Source organism: Phascolarctos cinereus, unplaced genomic scaffold, assembly GCF_003287225.1.
Source record: "Phascolarctos cinereus isolate Bilbo 61053 unplaced genomic scaffold, phaCin_HiC Scaffold_2;HRSCAF=192, whole genome shotgun sequence".
NCBI lineage: Eukaryota > Metazoa > Chordata > Mammalia > Diprotodontia > Phascolarctidae > Phascolarctos > Phascolarctos cinereus.
Window position 1 is genome coordinate 82,243,760 of NW_027555625.1, and position 24,823 is coordinate 82,268,582.

General features: G+C 38.8%; 1 protein-coding gene across 3 annotated transcripts in view; it reads right to left on the minus strand.

The window, feature by feature from the left end:
* ATL2 (atlastin GTPase 2) overlaps positions 1–24,823 on the minus strand; it is a 77,120-nt gene that overhangs the window by 42,459 nt on the left and 9,838 nt on the right. Inside the window, exon 1 of one of the 3 annotated variants that reach the window (XM_078149476.1) lies at positions 19,832–19,849. The exons of the other annotated variants lie outside the window; for them this stretch is intronic. The gene's annotated coding sequence lies outside the window, so the exon portion shown is untranslated. Of the gene's footprint in view, positions 1–19,831; positions 19,850–24,823 lie in introns of those variants that run through there. 3 annotated transcript variants of the gene reach the window in all.

Here is a 24,823-nt window from a genome sequence, read left to right on the forward strand (position 1 = left end):
CTGTAAGGAAATCCATCTCCTTCTCTATTAAAATCCTACCTGTACAAGGTCAGCATCTCTAGAGTCTCCCTATTCCTCTATGAAATCTTCCTAGACTATTCTAGCTGACAATGATTGTTCCTTTCTCTGACTTTCTATCACTATCTACATAGTCTTTAGTAATTAGTGTTCCTTTCTCTGACTTTCTATCACTATCTACATAGTCTTTAGTAATTAGTGATATAGTACCTCGTGATATCCCTATTTTTGTGTGTAGCTAAGAGAAAGGAAGGGAAGAAGCATTTTTATAGCATCTGCTAGGTGCCAGACACCATGGTAAGTGCTTTACAAATATCATCTCATTTCATACTCACAACAACCCTGACTAGGTAGGTGCTATTATATTATCTCCTTTTTTTACAAGTGAAGATACTGAGGCAAAGAGAGATAAGGGACCTGCCCAGGGTCCCTAAGTGTCTGAGGCATCTGAGCCCAGTGCTCTTATCCATTACACCACCTAGCTGTCTTTATTATTTATTTCTGTTAAGTGTTATATTGGTATAGATCACAGGTTCATAGATTTTATGCTGAAAGGGACTTTACAGATCATCTAGTCCACACACAAACACTCCTTCATTTTACAGAGGGAATTAAGGCACAGAAAGATCAAGTGATTTATTTGGCTATTATCACCCTAGTAAAAAGTGAAAAAGCCAAGATCAAAATCAGGCCTTTTGTCTCCAAACTGGGCAAAATTTTTACTGCATTATCATCCTTCTCAATTTCTATTAATTGAGTACGAAGCACAGAATCAGAGTTAAGCACAAATGCCTGGACACAGTATGAAAAGTTATACCAAGAGAGCTTGGTCTTCTTAAATAATGGTCAATTAGTCATTTTAAAATTAACTGTAGCAGGCTAAAAATGAATATAAATTTATAGAAAAGATTCTAAAAATATGAAATGTGTGTGACGTATTGAAAAGATATGGCCGAGATCAATTCTTAAATACCATATATACAGCGTGTATATGTGGATGCTTTGACCCACATGGGCCAAATTTTCTAATAATATTACAAGCCTATCTCTGAAAAGCTGATATACATGAATCCTATACATGGCTAACAAAATATCTAGTTTATATAGATAATACAGAGTAGGTAAGCAAAGAAAAAAATGTCACTACCAAAAAATAAAATTTACCTTAGCAGCTGACACAAGACTTTGCAGACTTAATATAGGCTGTCCCTGACCTACATAGAGCCTAAGAGAAGAAAACTGGATGCTCTGAAGAAGTTAAGTTGGTTGTCTTCCTATAAGTGAGCCACATAAGTTATCAGGTGAGAGATGATCCACTAAGGGATATTAAGCTATTTGTAGACCTGATATAATAATAGAGGTCTTTAGTCATTCCGAGGCATATTTATAAGACAAAACGCCAAACTTCCCAATCTAAAAAATACTTTATGAGATGTTGGGCAAGAAAGTCAAGAAGACCAAGCAAGAAATGAAGAAGAAAAAATTAACAAATGAATATCTGCTAACAAGGTGGTATGAGAATGGGATTTTAAATTGTTTTTTAATTTTAAGAGTTATAATTCAGGGTTAACACATTTCTGGCCAGAGAAAGATTACAACCAACAAAGGTTGGTAGCAATGTATTTGTAAATATAGTCAAAAGAGGTATAAATTTTAAAAGATGAGGAGGTAGAAGACTGCCTTTGTAAAATCTCCAATATTAGATACTACAGGAAAAAATCTCAAACTAGGGAAAAGAGCAGCTGAGATATCCAGAAATTCACAGAAGCCAAAACCCAAGAAAGGAACCTGTAACCTCAAGTATCTCTAAACACAGAGCCCAAGGTTTAGATAACTAACAAAAGGAACTCGAGATTCTAATGCAAGGACGGGGAAATTGATCTCATAGGTATGAGATTTGGTGGTATGAAAACCATGACAAACCATGACTGGACCATGGCTCTGGATGGGTATATCTTGTTTACTGAAAAGAAACAGAACAGGTAAAAAGAGGAGCAGGATAGCAATGGACCTTAAGAAATACATTCATGAGAGGAAATCCAGGAACAAGGGAGGAAGGATGATGGAATATTTGGGTAAAAGTCAAAGGAAGGTCAAAAAGAAATTATCTTATCATTGTAGTATAATACAGAACCCCCGGACAGAGAAAGAGATGAGCTTGGGAAAGAAATCACAAGCCTGGCACAGAGGTATGAAGTAGTACTATGAAAACTTCTATTAGCCCCACATCTGCTGAAACTCTTGTTCTGCCAAAAACAGAATGGATAATAATCTCCTGACTTTCCTAGAGGCAGCTAGCGGGCCCAATGGATATAGTACTGAGCCAGGAAGATCCAAGTGCAAATCCAACCTCAGACTCTTACTAATTGTGTGACACTGGGCAAGTGACTTCAACCTCTGTTTGCCACAGTTTTCTCATCTGTAAAATGAGGATAATAACAGCTGTTGTGAGGATCAGATAACTGTTAAGCGCTTAACACAAGGCAAGGCAAGCAGTAAGCGCTGTTGAAATGTTAGCTATGACTATTGTTATTACTAATACTACTACCATTATTGTTGCTATTATAACTCACCTTAATGATAATTTCATCCTTCAAAAGAAGGGAAAAGCAATAAGAAAGCAATATAGTGGATCTGATTCTTACTAATAAGGAAGATCTGGCCACTGTGAATTGATCACTCTACCCTACATTTTACAATAAAAACGAACAACTGCCTCCTAACACATTAAGGCTGGCGAAGCACATTACATTTATTGCCTCATCTGATCCTCATGGTAACCCTGTGAGATTCGGGCTGTGATTATCCCAATCTGACAGATGAGAAAACTGAGACTGAGAGAAATTAAGTGATTTACCTGTTTGAAGTCTAAGCCTCTATCCACTAATAGGAAAATTAGGCATAGTTTAACATTCACCTTAAATTTTGGGAAAATAAATTTCAATGAATTGAGGAAAGTTTGTTATGACCCTATGGATTAAAATGCTTCAGGACTAGTTAGCCCAAAAGGAACATGAGATGCTTAAGAATGAAATTCAGAGGATGCAAAAAGAAAACAATTGCGAGAAGGAAGAAAAAATGATTTGAAGAAACCAATGTAAATTAACAGAGAGAACTCCTAGATCACCTTAGATGTTCTCAAATAAATGTACAGAAAACAGAAGCAAGGCCAAGTAACAGAAGATGAACATTAAGAACATGGCTCAGCCCTATTAAAAAGTGTTAGGAATGCTAAAGGTCAGAATGAGCTGAGTCTGGTGAGAAAAGCTAAAGTCAACAACAGGGCCTTTTTTTAGTTATGCTGGGAAAAAAGGAAGGACCCATAAAGGGACAGGACCTTTGCTCAGGGGGTGAATGGGACAATGATAACTGGCAAAATAAAGAAGACAGAGCTTTTCAATTTTTATTTTGTTTCTGTTTTCTCTGTAAATGAGAATAACTGTTACACTGAAAATGATAAAATAGAAATGACTAACAGGGACTAGATAATAATGTAACCAGATCAACTCAAAACCAGCTGGACAAGCCAGACTCAAAAAAGTAGCTGTTAACGATTCAATGGCAATATGGCAGGGGGTCTGCAGCAGAAGAACCTATATTTGGCTATTGATGACCTGGACATCCAAAAGGCACAAAAGATATGCTCACCAAATTTGCAGATGACACACTGCTGGGTATAATAGCTAACACAGTATATGGCACTCAGGATCCAAAAGGACCCTGATAATGTAAAGCACTGGGCTGAATCCAGTAAGATGAAATTAAACAGAGATAAATGCAAAGTCTTACACTTAAATTAGATTCAAAATAAATAAAACAGCTTCAAAAATAAATTAGCTTCAAAATAAATAAAATAAAGGCAGACCTTTTCAATTTTTATTTTGTTTCTGTTTTCTCTATAAAGGAGAATAACTGTTACATTGAAAATGATAAAATAGAAATGACTAACATGAAGATGGAGGAAGCACAGATAGTAAGCAGTTCTGAAACAGATTCGGGGATTTTAGTGAACTGCAAGTGCAAAATGAGTCCATGGTGTGATGTGGCAAACAAGGAGTTAATGTTGTCTTGGACTACATTAAGAAGGACACAACATCCAGGAGGGAAGTGATAGACCACTATACTTTGCCCTTGTTAGATCTCACATGCAAAGATGCATTTTTAGTTCTGGTCTACCAAGAAGGACAGTGTAGGCTGGAGGGTGTCCAGAAGGAAGCAACCAGAATAGCAAAGGGCCTTCATCATTAGCTCCTAAAACAGGAGGAACTGGACATGGATAGTCTTGAGAAAAGAAGACTCTGAGGGGACAGGTGAGCTGTGTTCATATTTAAAGGGCTATCATGGGGATGAGTAAGACTTGCTCACTTGACCCCAAAGGAAAGAATCAGAAGTGGTAGAAAAACGTTGCAAAGAGGCAAATTTTAAGCTTAATGCAAGAAAAAACTTGCAACAATTAAGTTGGCCAAAAGCTGCTTGTCTTAAGAAGTAGTGAGCTCCTCCTCCTAAGAGGTCTTCAAATAAAGGTAGAATAAATAAAAGCCTGTCAAATATGTTATTTATTACAGGTAGGGCAGCTATGTGGCTCAGTGGACAGTCCAAATCTGACTTACTAGCTGTGTGATCCTAGGCAATTCTATTTAACCCTGTTTATCTCAGTTTCCTAATCTGGAAAATGAGCTGGAAAAGGAAATGGCAAACTACTCCACTATCTTTGCCAAGAAAACCCTAAATGGGGTCAGGAAGAGTCAAACATGACTGAAAATGACTGAACAATAGCTATGTGTGGTTTGACCTAGATGAGGCCCCTCCTAAATCCAAATTCTATGATTCTAAGATTCTATACCAAACTTTAGGGACTTGCCCAGTGTCCATACAACTGCTAACATGAATGTCATAGCTAAACAAGTTTTTAGCAATTTCCACAAGTGGCAGAATTTAAAACTACAGAAATAGCAAAAACAACAAACAAATAAAAACCTTAAGGTACCCCAGAATAACAATTTAAAAGAATTTTTTTTCCTTGGTTAGGCAGTTGGAGTTAAGTGACTTGCCCTGGGTCACATAGCTAGTTAAGTGTGAAGTGTTTGTTCTGAGATCACATTTGAACTCAGGTCCTCCAGACGTCAGGGCCAGTGCTCTATCCACTGTGCCACCTAGCTGCCCCAATTTAAAAGAATTTTAACACTGAATATGCAACAGCTTAAAAACTCTCAACATCTGATAATTCCTGACTCAGATTTCTTATTTTTAATTTACTCTAGAATGTGATCCCACAGGCAGAGTTTATAGAAAATGTTGCTATTGTTTGGTCATGTCCAACTCTTCATAATCCCATGAACCATAGCATCCTAATACAGTTCATGTGGTCTTCTTGGCAAGGAGAGTGGAGTGATTTGCCATTTCCTTACCCAGGGGATTAAGGCCAAAAGGGGTCAATCAATTTGCCTAGGGTCACACAACCAATAAGTGGATGAGGCCATATTTGGATTCAGGCCTTCGTGCCTCTGGCCCAGTGCTCTATCCACTAAGCCACCTAGCTACCTCCTCATAGACAATAGCATTTCAAAATGTTCTGGACCATTTTTCTACTTTTCCCCATGGCAAAGTGCTAGACCTGGGGGTTTTCTAGATATCTTTGGTTAAATGCCGAGAAAAAACAAAAAGGAAAGAAAGAAGGTGGGTAAAGGATTCTAGCTACCGGCAGCAAGTTAAACTTTCGAAGGTAGGTTGTTTTTTTCTAAGACTTAGCTCAAAGCACTCTGTATGTAATATACAATCAATCAATAAATCCTACCAATTTTTGGCCTTGGTGGCAACATATCAGTAAGTTTGAAAAAAAAAATGGAGAGATTAGTAAGCAGACAATATCTGGTTTTAGTGTGAAAACACCATATGAATTTTTAAGGCTTTTTGTCCCAAACAGAACTTAGCATGGGGCAGAATAGTAATAAATGAACTGTAAAATGTTCATTACAATCTTGCCCCATGCACAGAAGCACGCCACGTGTCATTAAGGATTCTGAAAATGTCTTATTTAAACACTATGTAACTTGAATACTCTTCATCCTTCCTAAGTATGGAGTCATGAAATTTTTCCCCAAAAGTCTTTTTTGGGGGACAGGGAGGAGTGGAAGAGTGGAAGACTCCTACTATACTATTCTGCTTCTTCCCATTTGAAGTCAATTTTGTTACCATAGTAACTGGCCTTGATGTCACAGAAGTGAATTTGGCTGTTCTGACTTACAAAATAATGAGGAACAAAAATTATGTTTATAAAGTTTAGGGAATAAAAAAAACCCAAACATTAACTATAACCAATAAAATCTTTGGTTTGTCATCAAATACAAATGAGGCTTTAAAAGTAGTGATCATATTTTTCTCACCTGGGGAAAAAAAAGTTCCAAAAATCACAACCTGTGGATAAGAGAATCCTAAGAAATGAAAGGAGATGACCCAAAGAGCAACATAGACAGGTATAGTACAGGTGGAAAAGCTAGAATGTGATACCAACAAACAATTATACAGGGAACCCTAAGAGTTATCTATGAGATATACACCTAGAAAAGAAGGTGGGCTAACCAGGGAGCAAGAAGTAATGAAAACAGATAGTTCATCAAAACAAGTCTAATGTTCTACGTGAAGGCCTTCAATAGCAAAAAAAGAGGGACAAAGGAGGGTAAAAACCATGAGTTTTTAGACATTCTCAAAACACTGACTACTGATATTTTAAACACAAGATCCTCGTATGGTGACTAACAAATACTAGAAGAAATTGAAGAAATTCAACAAGATAAAAATCCATGTGGATATCTTTGCTTTAAAACTTAAACCAGAAGACAAAAAGAAGTTTCAAATCAGTAAGAGAATGATTCACAAGCTTCTCCTCAAGAAAGGCATTTAAAGGAGTTGGCTAAGTTGGTTTTATCAGAGAGCAGAGTGATACAATGGAAAGGCCGCAGGGCTTGGAGTCAAAGGACCTTTTTTCAAATCCAGATCCAGTCATTAGTTACCTGTGTGACCTTAAGAAAGTTATCCTTTATCTGGGCCTGTTTCTTCACCTGTAAAATAAGAGGACTGGACTAGATGACCTCTAAGATCCTTTCCAGCTTTAAATCTACTGTCATCCTATAGTTCTGCATCAAAAGTCAATGACAAACATTTCACACAATGCTCATCTTATACCGCAGGGCTTAAGATAAGCATTTTTTTTAAATACCTTTACATGACATCAGCTGTAGAAAAGGTGGGAGTAAAAAAAAAAAACTACAAACTTAATAAGAACTTCTCTCAATTAAATTAATAAACCGACAGATACATTTTAAGTCCAACATGTCTAAAACTAAACTCATCTTTCCCCAAACCCTCCCCTCGTCTTTCCTAACTTTCCTATTATTTCAGTCAAGGACACCACACCATCCTCCCAGTCACCCAGGCTTTCAACCCACATGTCTTCACTTTCTCACCCTAGTATCTAATCACCTGCCAAGTTCTGTCATTTCAGTGCTGCTAATCTCTCTCATACATGCCCCCTTCTCTCCCGACGCTGCCATCACATTGGTGTGGACCCTCCATCACCTCACTCCTGGACTACTGAAGAAGCCTTCTAGTTGGTTTTTTATGGCCCAAGCCTCTGAAATCTATCCTCCTCTCACAGCTGTCACTGATCCTCCTAAAGTGCAAGACCCTCCCCACCCATCAATTCAATTAACTCCAGAGGCTTCTAATTACCTTCAGAATCAAATATAAACCTGTTTAGCTTTTAAAATCCTTCATAATCTGGCCCCTTCCTACCTTTCCAGTCTTCTTGCACCTCACTCTCTTCCACATATTCTATCACTCAGTGATCCAGGTCTTCTCACCCTTCCTGGAACATGCTACTCCATCTCCTGATTGAGTATTTTCACTGGAGGTGAATTCCATGCCTGGAATTTTCTCCTTCCTCATCTCCATCTCCTGATTTCCTTAGCTTCCTTCAGGTCCCAGCTCAAATCCAACCTTCTGCAAGAAGCTTTTCCATATCCCCATTAATGCTAATGCCTTTCCTCTGTTGATTAGTTCCAATGTGTCCTGTATATCCCTTCTTTAAAATGTAGTTGCCTGCATGATATCTTCCTCCCCACCCCCCCACCCCCATTACACTGTGCACTCCTTAAGAACAGAGACTGGGTTTTTTTGCCTTTCTTTCTATCATCAGTACTCACTACGGTGACAGGCATACAGTAGGTACTTAATCTGATACTTGGTGATTTCCATGCAAAAGTGAGCATAAAAGAAGACAGCAGAAACTGCTGGAAAATGCCATTCAGGAGTACAAAATAAGATGCTGACAGTCTGTAGATTCCATAGACATTTCTCACAATTCACAAATATTTCAAGGAAAAATCTGGGAAACACTAGATATAGTGAGCACTAGATACCATTACCAAAAATAAATAAATAATAAAGGAGAAGAAAAGAAAGAAGAAAAAAACAATCTATATTGACAAAAAATGCTTGATTACTAATGTAGAAGTCATTTATGAATCAGATGAGTTCGGTCAAACATCACTTGACATAGAATCAATGCCAAAATTGAGTAAAAAAAAAGAAAATGAAAATGATCTGTCAAGCAAGCGCCCTAATCTGACTTAAATCATTAACAATGAAAAATGGCAAATGGATGAGAAAAGGATAGAATGAGAAAGAATGAGAAAAACAACTACAATTGTTCCTAGAGAAATTCAGTCCATGTACATCAGTGGCCATAACAGACACCAAAAAGGCTACAAATCAGTATAGTCAGCAAACATTCGATCCCCTTGCCAACTGCTAAGATACAGCAGCTAAGGGCAATACCTGCATAGAATATAAAATAAATTGTAAAATCTCATATATAAGGAAAGAAGATTATGAACTATATACAGCCTCATAAAACAGTGAGTAAAAGAAGAGGGAAAAATAAATTTTAAAAAAGCTTGGCAAGTGTCAAGATGTTAGGAGATACCCTATTTTCTAGAGCTAAGGCCCAGCAAGCAAGCTGCACCCTGAGTTTGGCATAACAACAATCCTTTGCACTCACCCTCTGGATGATCTCTCCCTCTGGCAAAAAAAATCACCTAGTTATTGTATTGCTTTAACCAGCACTAGGTATTCTCTGAGCTCAGACAAGTTCTGGTCATGAAGCCCTGCTATGAATCAAACTTGCCACATTGTTGCTGTTACCCCTCATAGTCAGGGCTACAGCTTACTGTGCAACCATTGGTATAAGTACTGCCATCTCCTCACACTGCCTCAGGTCTAGGATCAGGAGCCTGGCACACCTGCCTGGATTCCCTTCTTGCTTGCAAGCTGTTTCCCTCACTTTGAAATTAAACTTCTGTTTGATTACTGACTCTTCTGTCTGCAGTCTGCTCTGTTTGGCTCCAGCCATCCACAGGTTAGAGGTCAGTTTGGTCCGGTTGACACAAGGAACCCAATTTAAGTAAAGTCATCCCATCATTGTTCCAAATACTCAGGTTTGCAACCTTGAAGTCATTCCCAATTCTTCACTCTCTTCCCATCTCCATAATGTTAATTGCCAATTTGTATCAATTCTATTTCTACATCTATCTCTAGCATCAGACACCATACTAATTCAGGTCCGTACCACATGTCACCATGATGTACCTTAATGGCCTCTTAGGTGATGTCCTTTCTTCCAGACCCTCCCAGTAGCTGCCAAACTGATTTTCCTAAAGTACAGGTCTGTCATCTCTCAGCTCAAAAAGCTGCAGTGGCTCCCTACTGCACCTAGCACATAATACTAACTCTTGTTTGGCATTCAACGCCCTTCAAAAATGAGCCATCCAGACTGATTTCACATTACTCCCTTTTGTATGTTCTAGATTCCAGGCCAAATGGCTCAACTTACTATTCGCTAAAAACAACCCCCTTACCTACTGCCTCTCACTCACTGTAACTCTGCATGAAATGTTCTTCCTGTCCTCTTCAAATTCCTACTACCCATCAAAGCTCAACTTAAGCACCTCTTCCAAGAGGCTGATCCCAATTCCAAACCCCACCAAAATGCATTGCACATACCTCTCTGTATACTTGCTGTTCTACCTAGTAGAATGTAAGCTTTTTCAGGGCTTAATTTGTGAGGGTTTTGGTATACTCTGAGTAGGCACCTAATAAATGCCTGTTGTATTAAACTGAAAACAGGTAAGGATGAAATTGGAACAACAAACAAAAGAAAAATGAGAAAAATATCTGCAAACAATTTTAAAGCAAACTTTTTTGACCATCAAGAACAAGCCACTATATAACATCAACATCCTGGATGTACTGCGAGAGAAACTGGAAACAGCACTAAAGAAAACAAAGATGAGAAAAGCGACTGGATTGGACCAATTATACATGCTAGAGGGTAAGACAACCATGAGGGCATCAGAAGATTCATTCTCAAAATATCCAAAAAGGAGAATATCAAAAGACATTGGGGAGAGGAAGGGAACACATACATCATTGCCAATGAAAAAAGGGCAACTGGAAGAATATCAAACCTATCAAGCCATATGCCTTTTTCCATCTATAACAAATTTTTTATAATAATCAACAACTAATGCAAAACAAAACAAGCAGACCCAAAACCATATACACAGTCGACAATGCAAAGTCAAAGTTCAGTCAAAAGAAATAAAACTGAGTAACTAAAAAAAAACCAATGCAGGTCCAAGATAGAGAAGAGATAATGAAATACATCTCTCCCCTCACAGCAGACAGAATAACAACTATGAAGTCAAAATATTGTCTACACCAGGGCAGGGAACCCGAAGTCTTGAGACCACATGTGGTCCTCTAGGTCCTCAGGTGAAGCCCTATGAATCCAAACTCCACAGAACAAATCCCCTTAATTTTGTTTAAGGATTTGTTCTGTAAAACTTGGACTCAGTCAAAATGCTGCACCTGAGGACCTAAAAGGCCCACATGGGGCCTCAAGCCTGAACGTTTCCCACCCTGGTCTACACTACCAGATATGGCCATTGTATCATATGTTTTTGTTGTTTTTCCCTTGTGACAACTTTTGGGGAGGAGGGTTGAAATTGCTGATGTAAAAATGAAAGACATTCATTTATTCATTCATTTGAGGGAAACATAAGCAGAACCAGGAGCGTAATTCATACAATTAACAACACCATAAAAAATAACTTTGAAAAAACTTAAGAATTCTGATCAGCATAAAAATCAGCCATGATTCCAAAATATCGATGACAAAGCACACTACCTCACTTCTGACACAGAGGTGACAGACTCAAGGTGTAAAATGAGACATGTATTTTTGGACACGGCCACTGTGGGAATTGGTTTCATGTTACTAATTTGTATCATTTACATTATAACATTTATGAATATTTGTTATTTCTTCTTTTTTTTAAATGGGAAGGACAGAACGGGAAAATATATTTTTGTTAATTTGAAATTTTAATTGAAAAAGCACAAATAAAATTTTTAAAAACATGTGTTGGGTTTTTTTAAAAGAAATAATCTAGGGGCAGCTAGGTGGTGCAGTAGAAAGAGCTCCAGCCCGGAATCAGGAGGACCTGAGTTCAAATATGGCCTCAGACACTTGACATTAGGTGTGTGACCCTAGGCAAGTCCCTTAACCTCAACTGCCTCATCCCCCCCCAAAAAAAAAAAAGAAAAGAAAAAAGAAAAAGAAATAATCTAAAAAAAAAAAGAAAGAAAGAAAGAAAGAAAAAGAAATAATTTGTGCAAATATCCTTGTCAAGGTATCTTTGAAGGGGATATCACAAGTGGCCAAACACACTTTTTACAAGTTATGTGCCCCAGCAAATCACGTACCTGACTACAAAGTATAAAGAATACAAACATCTCACTGTCAGCCCTCTCCCTCAGTTGCTTATCAGAAATCACAAGGCCAGAGGACCTAGTGTTGTACAAGGGAGTAAGCCTTGACCCTGTCTCAGAATGTCAAATTTTAACAAACTTAGATGAAAACCCTGAGATTTGGAGAACTGGGTTCCAGCCCCTTCTCTGACACTTAAATTGAAGGGCCCCTTCCCACAGCCTCTGTACTTCTGAGATTCATATTCCACAGGACTCCCCTCCAGCTTAGCCTGAGCTTCAGTACAAGCTGAATGAAGCTGACACTGAGCAAGTCTCCATTTCCATGCCTTTCCACTAGCTATCCCCTATTCCTGGAATGCTCAGGGGTAGGAAACCTGTAACCAAGTGGCCTTCTAAGTCCTTCCTAGGATGCGGCCTTTTGACTGAGTACAAGTTTTACAGAACAGATCCTTTTATTAAGGGGATCTGTTCCGTGAAGTTTGGATTCAGTCAAAGGGCTGCACTTGATGTAGAGGGCCACATGTGGCCTCAAGGCCACAGGTTCCCCCCCCCCTTCCTCTCCCCCCCTTCACCTACATCTGGGGATCCCAGCCTTCCTTCAAGACTCAGCTAAAATCCTACTGGTCCAGGATGTCTTCCTCAGTTATCAGTTATCCATTAACTCTGCATATGTGTCCTATATACCTAACTGCTTATGTGTTTTCTCCTCCCCCTGGTCCCATGAGAATATAAGATCCTTGAGAGCAGGAGATATGTTTTTGCCTTTCTTTGTATCCCAGACCTACGTTTGAGGGTTATTGCTTATTTTTTGGAGGGTGGAAATATTATGGACTCAAGTCCTTCTTCAAACACTTCCCAAAAGCTCTCTTTGTCACAGGAGTCAATGCTACTTTGCCCCGGCTCCCCAGTTGCCAACTGTGAAACAAAAAACGACTTTAAGCATCTAGTTAGGAATAAGGACAGACTGGATCGGTAATTTATAGACACAGAAAACTCCCGGGTGAGGAAACTCTCTCTATCAACACAGGTCAGCACGCATCTGCCCTTTATAGTCTTAGATGTTAGATGACTTGCCAAGGTCACAGAGCCAGTACATCACAAGTGGGACCTTGACCCTGCGTCTTTCTGGCTTCTGGGCAGGCTCTCAAGCTCATATGTCAGGCCACCTCTAGGAAACTAGTACCTGGTTAACTAGGATAATTAGTTAAGACAGGAAGCTGTCAAATAGTCTGCTTCTCCCCAGCAGTTCCCTTTTGTATCTCTTTATCCTGGAGTCAAGTGCCCCTTCACCGGGAGTTATCAGCCTTGGAAGGAGTCTTCTCCTCTCCCCCCTCCACCTTCCATTCTCTCACTAATTTCCAATCTCTCCTTAATCCCTACAATCTATGCTGCTTCCTGCTAATATGCCCATGTCTTCTCACCCTAAAAAAAAAAAAAAAAACCACTTCCTAGATCCAACCATCTCTACTAGCTATGGTCTTATTATTTTCCCCCTTGTGTGGCTAAACTCCTTAAGGAGACATCTACAATCAATGCCTCCATTTCCTTTCCTCTCTTTTAAACCCTCTGCAACCTGCTTTCTGACCTTGTCAATCAATTGAAATCACTGTCTCCAAAGATACCAACCATCTTTTAATTTAAGGCCAAATCTAATGGCTTTTTCTCAAACACCTAAGGAATTTCCCTCACACTAACCATAGCTTTTTTAACCCAAAGAAAATTTCCTTCCCAGTAGGCTGAAGTAGCTATTCTATTAGGAGAAAAGACTCAGGAGAGATTATGACTGAAAAGCAGGAAAAAACCATTAGCATATAAAAGGACAATAGTATTAAGAAGCATAATCAGTAGGCCATACCTAAGAAGGCTGTCAGGAAGAAAGGAGAAATCCCGTAAGTATAAGGATCCACTGTTACTCACAATAAAGACAGAAAGAAGAGGGAATGAATTCTTGGTGCTTCCACTTCCTCTCCTCAGAACTCTCTGCAATCTGGCAACCAACCTCACAACTAACCACAAACTGCTCTCTCCAAAGTTACCAACCATCTCTTTCTTAATTGCTAAATCTGGTGGTGGCATCATGTCAATGCTCATTCTTCTTGAGTGCTATGAAGCATGTGACAAAGATTTCCTCTTTGGGCTATCCTAACATTACTAACATTATTCTAACATCCTAACATTACTCTCTCCTGGATCTCCTCTGACCTACCCGATCACTCCTTCTCAATTCCCTTTACTGAATCATCATCCGTAATCATCCCCCACAATGGGTGTACCCCAGGGATCTTATCCTAATCTGTATTTTTTATTTCTCTCTACAGTTTCCCTTTTGGTTATGCCATTAGCTCCTAAAGGTTCAAATATCTCTATGCAGATTACTTCCAGATCTATATATCCATTTCATCTCTCTCATGAGTGCCAATCCAACATCAACAGCTACCAGAGTTCAAAATCCACATGTCCAAAACATAACTCATCCTTTCCTCTAAACCTTCTCCCCACAAACTTCCCTATTACTCTCAAGAGCACCACCACCCTTCTATTCATACTAGTTCTCAACTTCCATGTTACACTCAATGTCTCTCTCTCTCACCTCACAGCATCCAATTAGTTGCCAAATCTTGTCTTGTCTGTCTCCAAAACATCTCTTGAATATGACTCTTTTTTTCTGCATTGACATGGACAACACTATGGTTCAAGCTTTTAATACCTCTTACCTAAACTATTGCAATAGCCTCCAAATTACTCTTCCTGCTTCATGTCCCTCTCCATTCCAATGCATTCTTTACACATCATTCTTTACACATCAACCGAACTGAGTTTCTTAAAGCACAAGTTTGAGCACTTTAAAGCATGCCCCCTCCTCCCAACTCAAACCCCAGTGCTTCCTTATTACCTCTAGGGTCAAGTGTAAATTTCTTTGGCCAGGAAACCTCCTCACAACCTAGCCCCTTCAAGCTTTCTAATCTTTTAACTTAAGCCTTCCCTCCATCCCCACTCCCAAAGTACTCTATACCTACTTACTATTCTCACACAATACCCTATCACCTGTCTCTGTGTCTTTGCAATGGCTGTTTCTTATACTTGAACACATTTCTTCCTCAGCCAAGATGTAGTGGTTTTCTTCAAGACTCAGTTCAAGCCCTACCCTCTTCATGAAGCCTTTCCTAACTCCTCCTTCTACGAAGCATCCTCCCTAAACCACTCTATTTTACTACGTTCTGTACATGTTTATATTTATATATTCTCCCTCTAACTGGAATGTAAGCTCCTTAAAAGTAGGGTCTGTCACTTTTGTCTTTGTAATAAAGACTTCTTGACTGAGGTGTGAATTGACCCATAGGTTTAACGTTCCCAATGACTACCTGCAGTACCCAAAAAGAGATCATTAACCCAAAGAAAATCAAACTGTTAAACATTTTTGGAGATATATAGTTTTAAATAGGGACACTTTGCCTACCTTACCCACACTATTAGTTCTCTTCCAAGTAATCATGCAAGATAAGAAGCACTGTTAACTACGAGCATGCTATACTATACCACCCACCCTCTGGAAAGGGCTTGAACCCCAAGGAATTCAGAAAAAAACAAATATGGATTGGTAATGAGAAAGCCTGAATATGTGAAACCTAGAAGAGAGAATCCCCAAATGAAGAAAGGACTTCTGTACTTTACCTTCCATTATGCCTTTACCTACTCATGCTCAAAACAGACCAAGCAAAAAATACTACATGTGCAATCAGGATTAGTTAAAGTTGCAAATGTTTAAAAATAATTCCAAGAAACTTGTTGTAATAAGAATTCAAGGAAACCAAAGGTTTTTCTGGGCAACGTGAGGAGTGACAGAGAAGAAATCCCATCGTTTTTTGGCCACAAGCTAATGATAAGATGTGTAATAACACTGGATGTGGCATCAGAGGCTGGGTTTCAATCCTGGCTCTACTTTACTACTTGTGTAACCCTGAAGAAGTAATTTAACTTCTTTGGGCCTCAGTTTCTGTCCACTAAAAAGTGAAGATGTTGACTAGAACGCCTCTTATTAAGATCCTTTGATCATCCCAACAGGTCCCAATAGTTCGTCACCTTAAAATGACTTTTTTTGGGGGTGATATTATTTAATTTAATTTTTTTTTAATTTTTTGCAAGGCAATGAGGTTAAATGACTTGCCCAGGGTCACACAGCTAGTAAGTGTTATGTGTCTGAGGCCGCATTTGAACTCGGGTCCTCCTGACGTCAGGGCCGGTGCTCTATCCACTGCGCCACCTAGCGGCCCCTGGTGATATTATAACAACTAATAAAGGCCATCCTCTGCGAACCACCATGACTACAGGAAAAGTATTTGCTCTTTGGAACTTCTGAAAGAGCTGCAATCTACCTGCTTATTCTCTGCTGTCCCAAAGAATAATACTATATTTTGTCAAAAACCTCCATATCCACTGACATAATCATATAATTATATTGTTTTTGTTATTGATATCACCTTATGTTTATAGATATCCTAATGTCAGACAATCTCTACATTTGTTTGTAATTCCTACCTGGTCAAAATGAATAATACTCTTTTGAACATATTGCTGAGGCTGTTTTGTTAATATTTTATTCAACATTTTTGCATCTATATTCATTTCTCATATTTGCCTATAGTTTCCACAGCCTCTACTTCCAGAGTTATTTGCAACTATAGGAAAACATCTACTCCAGACCTGCTTCTACCTCTTGTCTGCCTCTGTGCTTCCCTCTTCCTGGAATTGGTGCACTTCTACCTATAGATAATTCTATCCTTCTTAGAGATCTCGGCTCAAATGCTACTTGTACCCCAAAATCTTCCTTTATTCTAAGGTCATCTCACTTTCCCCAATATGAAAGAAGTATCTTCTTCCCCTTTACTCCTAAAGCACTTTCAATACTTAAGACTTACATGTGAATAACTATTATGTCATGTCAATGTGCTGGGCTAAGACTAGCCCCTCAATGGGTAGTACAGTATTCTTTAAGGAAATAAATGTTTGTTGAATAACAACACTTTCAGATTTATGTGTCTGCTCTATAGACGATGTCATATTAACAAATATACATAAATGAAATTAACAGAAATGAAAGTAAAGACCCAAGGTCAAGTTAGATTAGGGTTTCCAGAGCAAATCTTAAAAATGTATCTGCCAAGACTCTGGAAGAAGATGCCAATTTTCCACTTTGCCACATTTTCCCACCCCCAGATAACCTGATATAGCAGCAGTTAAAGAAATCATATGCTCATCCCCCAGGCTCCGCTTAAAACGTCAGACAAAATTCCCACTAGGACAGTAGCAAGCTTTAAAAAGAAAGGAGTAATGCCAAAGATGAAGACAAAAAGTCATTCCAGTTTTGAAAAGCAGCAGAAGAAAGCAACAGCTAGCTCTTCCATATATCCTGCCTGCCCTTCATTCTTCTCTATACTGACTTAGAAATTTGGGAGTATGCACCTAATTTTCAAGTGTTAACACATGCCAAGGCAGTAACACAAAGAAAGGTCAGATCTTCAATCACAGTGAAGCTGAAAATTGAGGCAGAGCTCTAGATTATTCAGATGAGAATTTTCCCTAAATTATCCAGAAACATATCCTGACTTCATTTTAAAAAACAACACTCTATTATATTTCTCAGTTCCCTGGGTAGAGAATTACATCACTATACTGTATCATAATAAGCATACTTAACAAACATTCATTAAACCTACTTTATGCAGAGTCCTTCACAAGGACCTTAAGACAAAAAGTTTAAGTAAAAAGAGTACACCTTCAATCTGTGATTTATTCATCTGTGTGAGTCCAGATTGAAACCTTTCTAGCCTTCTCTCAGAGAGTTTGCAGCTAAAACACTCATTACACTGAAGCCTCTCTGGAATGGAGTCTCTCCAACTTAGCTAGGTTTCTCCAAAGGGGGGAGACAGTCTTTGTCATTTTGCTCATACTTTCCAGCTTTGTAAGCCAGAGTTTACACTATGCCAATATAGATTTCAAAAAGCCATGTCTACCTCCACACCATAAAAAGGTATCAAAGCACAATCTCTATAGAGAAAAACAGAAAGCAGAGATCACTATTTGTCTCTTATAAAAGCCTTGCATGGTACTATATGTGTAATAAGGGTACATATACTTCCCCACCCTCCCAAGAACATCTACATCTTCCCAATTCTTCGAATCCTCCACAGCTGACAATTTAAAGTTGCTGCATCCCCTCTCCAAATCTCAAAGACTTTGGTACCTTCCTCTGGTTCCTCATTGCACTAGTTACTGCATATAATACAGTATGTATTTGGCATATAATACTAAAACAATGTTATCCTCATGTATCTCAAAGTTCAAGATCCTTGAGGATGAGGACCAGTCTTATACCTTTCACAGTCAACTAACACAGCCCTGTACATTGCAAGTACTCCTAAGAGAAAGGAGAAGACAATTTCTAATCATGTTCTATGCTACCATCCAGCTGTCCTACAAAAACAACCTCAACAACAACAATCTGACACCCATATATCCCTTGATGAAAGTAAGTCCAACAAAGTTAGATAACACTAGTTAGATCACAAAGAAAGGGAATAGTGGACCAGAGAGAGAGAATAGTAAAGGTTTCAGGAAAGAAGTGAGGTTGCAGGGAATATTAAAAGTATTCCAAAGAGATAAACTGCAAATGGATATGAACAGTTTTCAACATAATTGCAAGCTATCAAGAAACATGAAGGGAAAAGTTCCAAATCACTACTGAAAGTTAAAATAATTCTGAAAGTTTTCACCTCATAGCCATCAAACTGGCAAAGATAGAAAAAAAAGGAAAAAGGAAAAAGGGTTTGTACGGAAAAGGCAGGCACACTGAAACTACTGGATGAGTTGCAAATCAGTCTAACCATTCTAGGAATCGATTTGCAATTACATGACCAAAGTGAATAAGCTGTTTTATATCCTTTGACTCAGCAATTCCACAATTGGACTTATTCCCCAAAGAGGTCAAAGAAAGAAAATGGGTCCCTATGCATACCAAAATACTTACAGCATTAAATTTTTGAGGTAGCTAAAAATTAAGACACCAAGTGGGTGTCCATCTACTGAGGAATGGCTGAACAAGGTATGGTACATGAATGCAATTGATGAGAAATGACGAGTTCAAAGAAACATAAGGCTCACATGACTTAATTCTTAAAGTAAGGAGGACCAAGAGAATATGCCCAAACACATAAAATATTAATGACTACAACACTAAATGAAAGCTGAGCTTCTGAGAGGCCATGTAAAATGATCCAGAAAAGACTATACAATGGTCCTAGAAAACATAAGGAAACACATACCCTCCTTCTAATAAAGAAATGGAAGACCATGGATACAAAATGCTTACTGTCAGACCCAATCACTTGTTTTTGCTTAACTGTTTCTCTTTGTTACAAGGAAGGCTCCAGAGAGGAGGGGGTATTAAAATACAGTGAAATGACTGACGTAAAAACAAAAGGCAACAATAAAACACTTTAACTGAAAAAATTATATTCTAACTCAACCAATGACCCTCTGACTCTTCCCCTAACGTACTCCAGTTTATGAAGTCTAGATATGAGCCACAGTCCCAAGAAGTTCTGCTATGATGTAACAGTAAGCCCAAGGAATACAGAATGAAGAGACCTGGATCCCTGCCACGGTTCTGTAACTTACAACTCGTGCGCCTTTAAGCAAGTCTCATCTGAATCTCCATTTCTTTGTTTAAAATGAAGATTCTACTTCACAGGGTTGGTGGGAGGCTCAAATGACAATTTATGTAAAATACTTTATAAACCATCAAGTATGTATAGTTATTAGAGTAATAAACAACATGACAGGAAGCTATACTAACCCTTCAAAGACCACAGACATCAATATAAATAATGAATATATGAACAAGGACTGTAGGATGAAACGAACTGAAACATAAAAAGTAGGTGTCATTTTCTGGTTGTACTGTATATTTTTCTACTGAACTACCTACCATTTTATGAGATGTGACTGCAGTTTTTTTGTGCTAACAGCTTCTCAGCTTCCAATAAAAAGTTTTCCACGGCATGGTTCATATTGCCACATCTATTTAAAAATCAAAGAAATGTCAATAAAAGGCAAAGATTTTTCTGAAAATCTTTGACTAATAACTGTTTTCAAAGAACTATTTCCTTTACAAGGGTGTTGTAATTTCTCTCCATGGCTCAAGACTACATATTTCACTCAGAGGAAAAAAGCAAAACAAACATCAGCTGTATAGACCTCATATAAACCTGGTTATGCAAAATAGTATGTAAGTAGTTTCTCTTCCACAATTTTCTCTGCAGGAGAGTTAAAGTAAAGGAGATTCAGCTCTAAAAAGACATGGAAAGTCAACTTCAGAAGTTTGAAGACTGATTTTAGTTGCCTTGAGCAATTTAGAATTCCAGCCATCACATGGCAGTAAACACTACAGATGATTAAATGACCAAGACCTTTTATCCCCTTCACTACAAGTATATTTCCAGTCAGTTTTGAGGGTGTATGGGGTGTTCAAGAAGGACTGGCACCTCTACTGTGAGGGCTTGCTGAGCCCTTTTCAGGGCTACTCACGTACCTTTGGTGTCCATCTGGCATTCAACTCTTACCTGTGGCTCTAAAAAGCCATACAGTATGCTCAGCAGCCACATCCAGTAAACTGTCTCGGCAGATTGAGGGGTATAATAAACAGGCCACAAAACCATCTGTGAGGTAGGGTGATGTCTACTCAAGCATGTGAAAACTGCCCCCCAGTGGAATGGTCAGATGAGAACAATTTGTTCAACAGCCCTGTAGGCAGCTGAAGCAGGCACTGAGGAGCACTTAGAGCTTGGTCAGACACTGAAGACACCAGGGTCATCCACTATATCCCAGGCCATCACCAGTCATCCTGACTTTTGTCTTACCACTGGACCTCGATGACTCTGAAAGAGTGAGGCTGACATCTTTGTGCAATTCTGCCTCACTTAAACAGAGTACATTCATGAGTCAAGACATCATCCTGTGATGTCACTGGTCCTCTTCAAAAATGAAGGACACAACAACCACATTTCCAGTCAACACTGAGTATATATGTGCAGGTTCTAAAAGGTATTTTTGAAAAGCCAATGAAGAATTATATAAGCAATTATTTCTGTAAACTACTATGATCTCAAATCAACTATTATCAAATCCTTACCCAATCAAATAAGTAGACGTTCTAGAATGCTATTTCCCTTATATTACAATCAAATGACCAATTACTTAAACTAAGCACTTAGATCAAATATTCTATTATTGTCCCTATTTAGCGTATATTTTAAAGCCTTTCAAATCAACGCTTTTATGTATTTACTTCTTAAATTATTACACAGATTTATATTCATAGCAGCAACAGCATATTCTTAATTTTTTTTTTTGTCTTACAAGTATGACATTAAATTTTTTAAGTGGAAAGGGCCTACTTCTACCCTAGTCATGTTATGTGGAGAACCTTATTTAGTTCTAGGCACCACATTTTAGGAAGGGTAGTATAATGGCTCCCTGTCATGTGTCTTCATCAATAGGAGGTACAGAACAAAAATATGCAACTTTGCCATCCAGAAACTAAGATAAAGGACAACCCTAAAAGTTATTGTATAAACACACTCCTGTGTCTTTTGTATGAAATTATTTCAAATACAAAACAATTTATATTAGAATAGATATTATATATATATATATGTTATATTAGAATAGCATATATTTTTTTAATACCCTTCTTCTTAAAATGCTTTAAGAGAGCTTCTGTCTTTCCTGAGCTATATTCCTGAGCTGAAGTCTCCAGTCCAAATTCTTAAGAGAGGAACAACTGTATTGATAATGGCCATGTGGAAAAGCTTACTCCCCCTCCTAAGAATAACAGCTCTATAGATAACCACCATCTCTAAGAGTAGAGCCTCCCAACTCAAGACCATTGAGCAACATTTCTAATCCTGGGTCCAGATGCCCTTTTAGCCAATTATGTTAAGAGTTTAATATTATGACTCAGATTGAGGAGCAAAGAAGCAGATAACTGCAAAATTTAAGCTTGAGATATAAAAACCTAGAAGCTAGGTCAGCTCATGTACCTGCCCTACATGAGCATCAATGTTCACCTGTACAAAGCCCTATCACAGGCCTAAGTGTAACGTCAAGGAAGCTGTATTCCAGCACCCTTCTCTATCATCACAGGATCTGCTCGGTGGTACTATATTTCTCAATTAACCTTCTGTATATTTAAGTCTTGCTCATTGGGCTTTCGTTTTGCTTCTGTGGCTGGCTGGCCAACTCACCACATAGCCACCTATTTAGAAAGTATTTGCTACCAATGGTGAGAAATGGACAAGAGACATCACCTCTCCTAAAATTAGCCCCTTAAGTCCAAAATAGCCATTAATAAGCTGGAAGCATCCTAAAGAAAGCAACTAGGATCCTGAAAGACCTCAAGATCATTCCATAAGAGAAGCTACTGAAGGAGCTGGGGATGCCAGCTTTAAACCAATGATCCTACATTTAGCCTAGAAAAGAGTAGACTTAGGAAGCACAAGACAGCTGTCAGGCAACAAATATCTGTTAAGCCTATGTAGCAGGTAACATGACGCAAAGAAAAATGAAAGCATTCTTGCCCTCAAAGACCGTTAAAGGGAGGTAGGGATGGGAGAGATGAAGAGACATATGTATATCTAAGTATATACAAAATAAATACCTGAAATTTTTTGTGGAGAAGGCATTAGCAACTGAAGACATCAAGAAAAGCTTCATATAAAAGATGAGACTTGGCCTGAGCCTTAAAGGAGGTTAGGGACTCTTAAGATTCCCTCAAGGCAGTTCCAAGGCCACAAAATGGGCCTTAGACTATGGGGTGTGTGAAAGGAAGTGATGGACACAGCTAGAAAGATAGGTTTGAGCCAAATGTTTGCTCCTAGAAGTCATCTCTCCCTGTGACTTCTAGGAGTGCCATAGTCAGACCCTCCCTTTGGGAAAATCACTTGGGCACCTGGCGGGGGGAGCGGATGAGCTACGCTGGAATTCATTGGAAAATGAAGAGACATGAGGCCACGTTCAAGTATTTTAAGGACTGTTGTGTGAAAGAGAGATTGACCTTGTTCTGCTGGCCCCAGAGAGCTTAACTAGGAGCAATGAAAACAGGCAGACAATTTACTTCTTAATAGAGCTACCTCCCAGTAAAACTAGTTACACAGAAGGAGGCAGAAGACTCCCACTTCACCAGAATGATCAAGCAAAAGCTTGATCCATATACTATATACAGATAGGTATGAAACCAACATTTCATTGATATAGGGAACTCCTAGCTGAAAAAACTCCAACTACCAATGGGTCCTCAGGGCCCCAAGAGGCTAAGACCAGGATTATAAAGCATATGTGCCAGAAGCAGGACCGGTACGCAGGTCTTCCTAGCTCTAAGGCTGGCTTTCTATCCACCATGCCACACAATATTGCAAAATGAATCCTTATGTAATATGAGTTGAACAAAATGGTTTCCGCAGTTTCTTTTAAATCTTAGGCTTTATCTCTTCAAGGTAGACAGGTTTAACCACAGTTTAAGCCATCATCAACAAACAAAAAAAAGTTTAGTAAGATTTTAGATAGAAGGGTCCCCTGGAATCTTTTAGTACAACCTCCCATATGGAACTAAGGCCTAGAATCAGTCAGTCAAAAAGTATTTATAGGGGCAGCTAGGTGGTGCAGTGGATAGAGCACTGGCCCTGAAGTCAGGAGGACTTGAGTTCAAATCCAGACTCAGACCAAACACTTGACACTTACTAGCTGTGTGACCCTGGGCAAGTCACTTAACCCCAATTGCCTAAAAACTAAAAAAAAAAAATTTAAATAACAAAAAGTATTTATAAGTGTTTACTATGTGCTAGGCACTGTGCCAAGCACTGGATATAAGAAAAGGCAAAAAGTTTCTGCTATGAGCTTCTCAAGGAGCTCACAATTCTAATGGGAGAGATAATAGGTAAATAATATGCAATACAAGAGATACATAGAGTATGTGAAAGATAATATGAGAGGGGAAGGGACTAGCAGTTGGGAGATGAAGAAGAAAGGCAGAGAGAGAGAAAGGGAAGGAAAACGTAGAATCTGAGCTCAGTCTTGAAAGAAGCCAAGAAATGGTGGTAAAGGGGGACAAAGTATTCCAGTCTAGTGGACAGTCAATGCAAAGGCACAGAGACAGGAGACAGAGAGGGTGAGGAGGAGGAGGAGAAAGTTTAAGTTAGTAAGTGGAAAAAGATCACAAAGTGAAAGGAAGGGAAAAAAGTCTAATAAGTCTGGAAAGGTGGGAATGGACCAAGTTTTGAAGAGCTTTAAATATCAAAAGGAGTCCTGCAGCTCACATGGTCACAGCAAATCTTTAAAAAAAAAATCACCTTGGCAGCTTATGCGGGAAATGGATTGAGTGAAAAAACCTGAAGCAGGAAGACTAGTTAGAAGGCTGCTGCAACAACCCAAACCAGAAGTAATGAGGGTGTGAACTAGAATGATGGCCATGTGAATGGAAGATATGGTACACAAGAGAGATGTTGTGAAAATAGAACTAAGATCAGACAATAGACTGAATGGGTTAAGGCAGAGTACGGAATTGAAAATGAAACTAAAGTTACTGGCCTGTGACTTCAAGGATGGTATACCTTCAACTATAATAGATTACTAAGGAATATGGGAAGGTTTGAAGGGAAATGTGAGTTCCATTTTAGACATACTCACTTTGAGACACTTTTTCATCATCCAGTTCAAAATATCCAAGAAAGACTAGGGGACTGACTTTCTGAGAATCATATGCATGGAAAGATAACTGAATCCATGGGAGCTGAGATCACAAAGTGAGATAGTATAAAGTGAAGAGAAGAGGATGTAGGATAAAGCCCTGGAGGACCCTCAGGGTGAGAGTGACACGGATGGAGAGGCAGCAAAAGAAGACTGAGAAGTCAGACCGGTAGGAGGA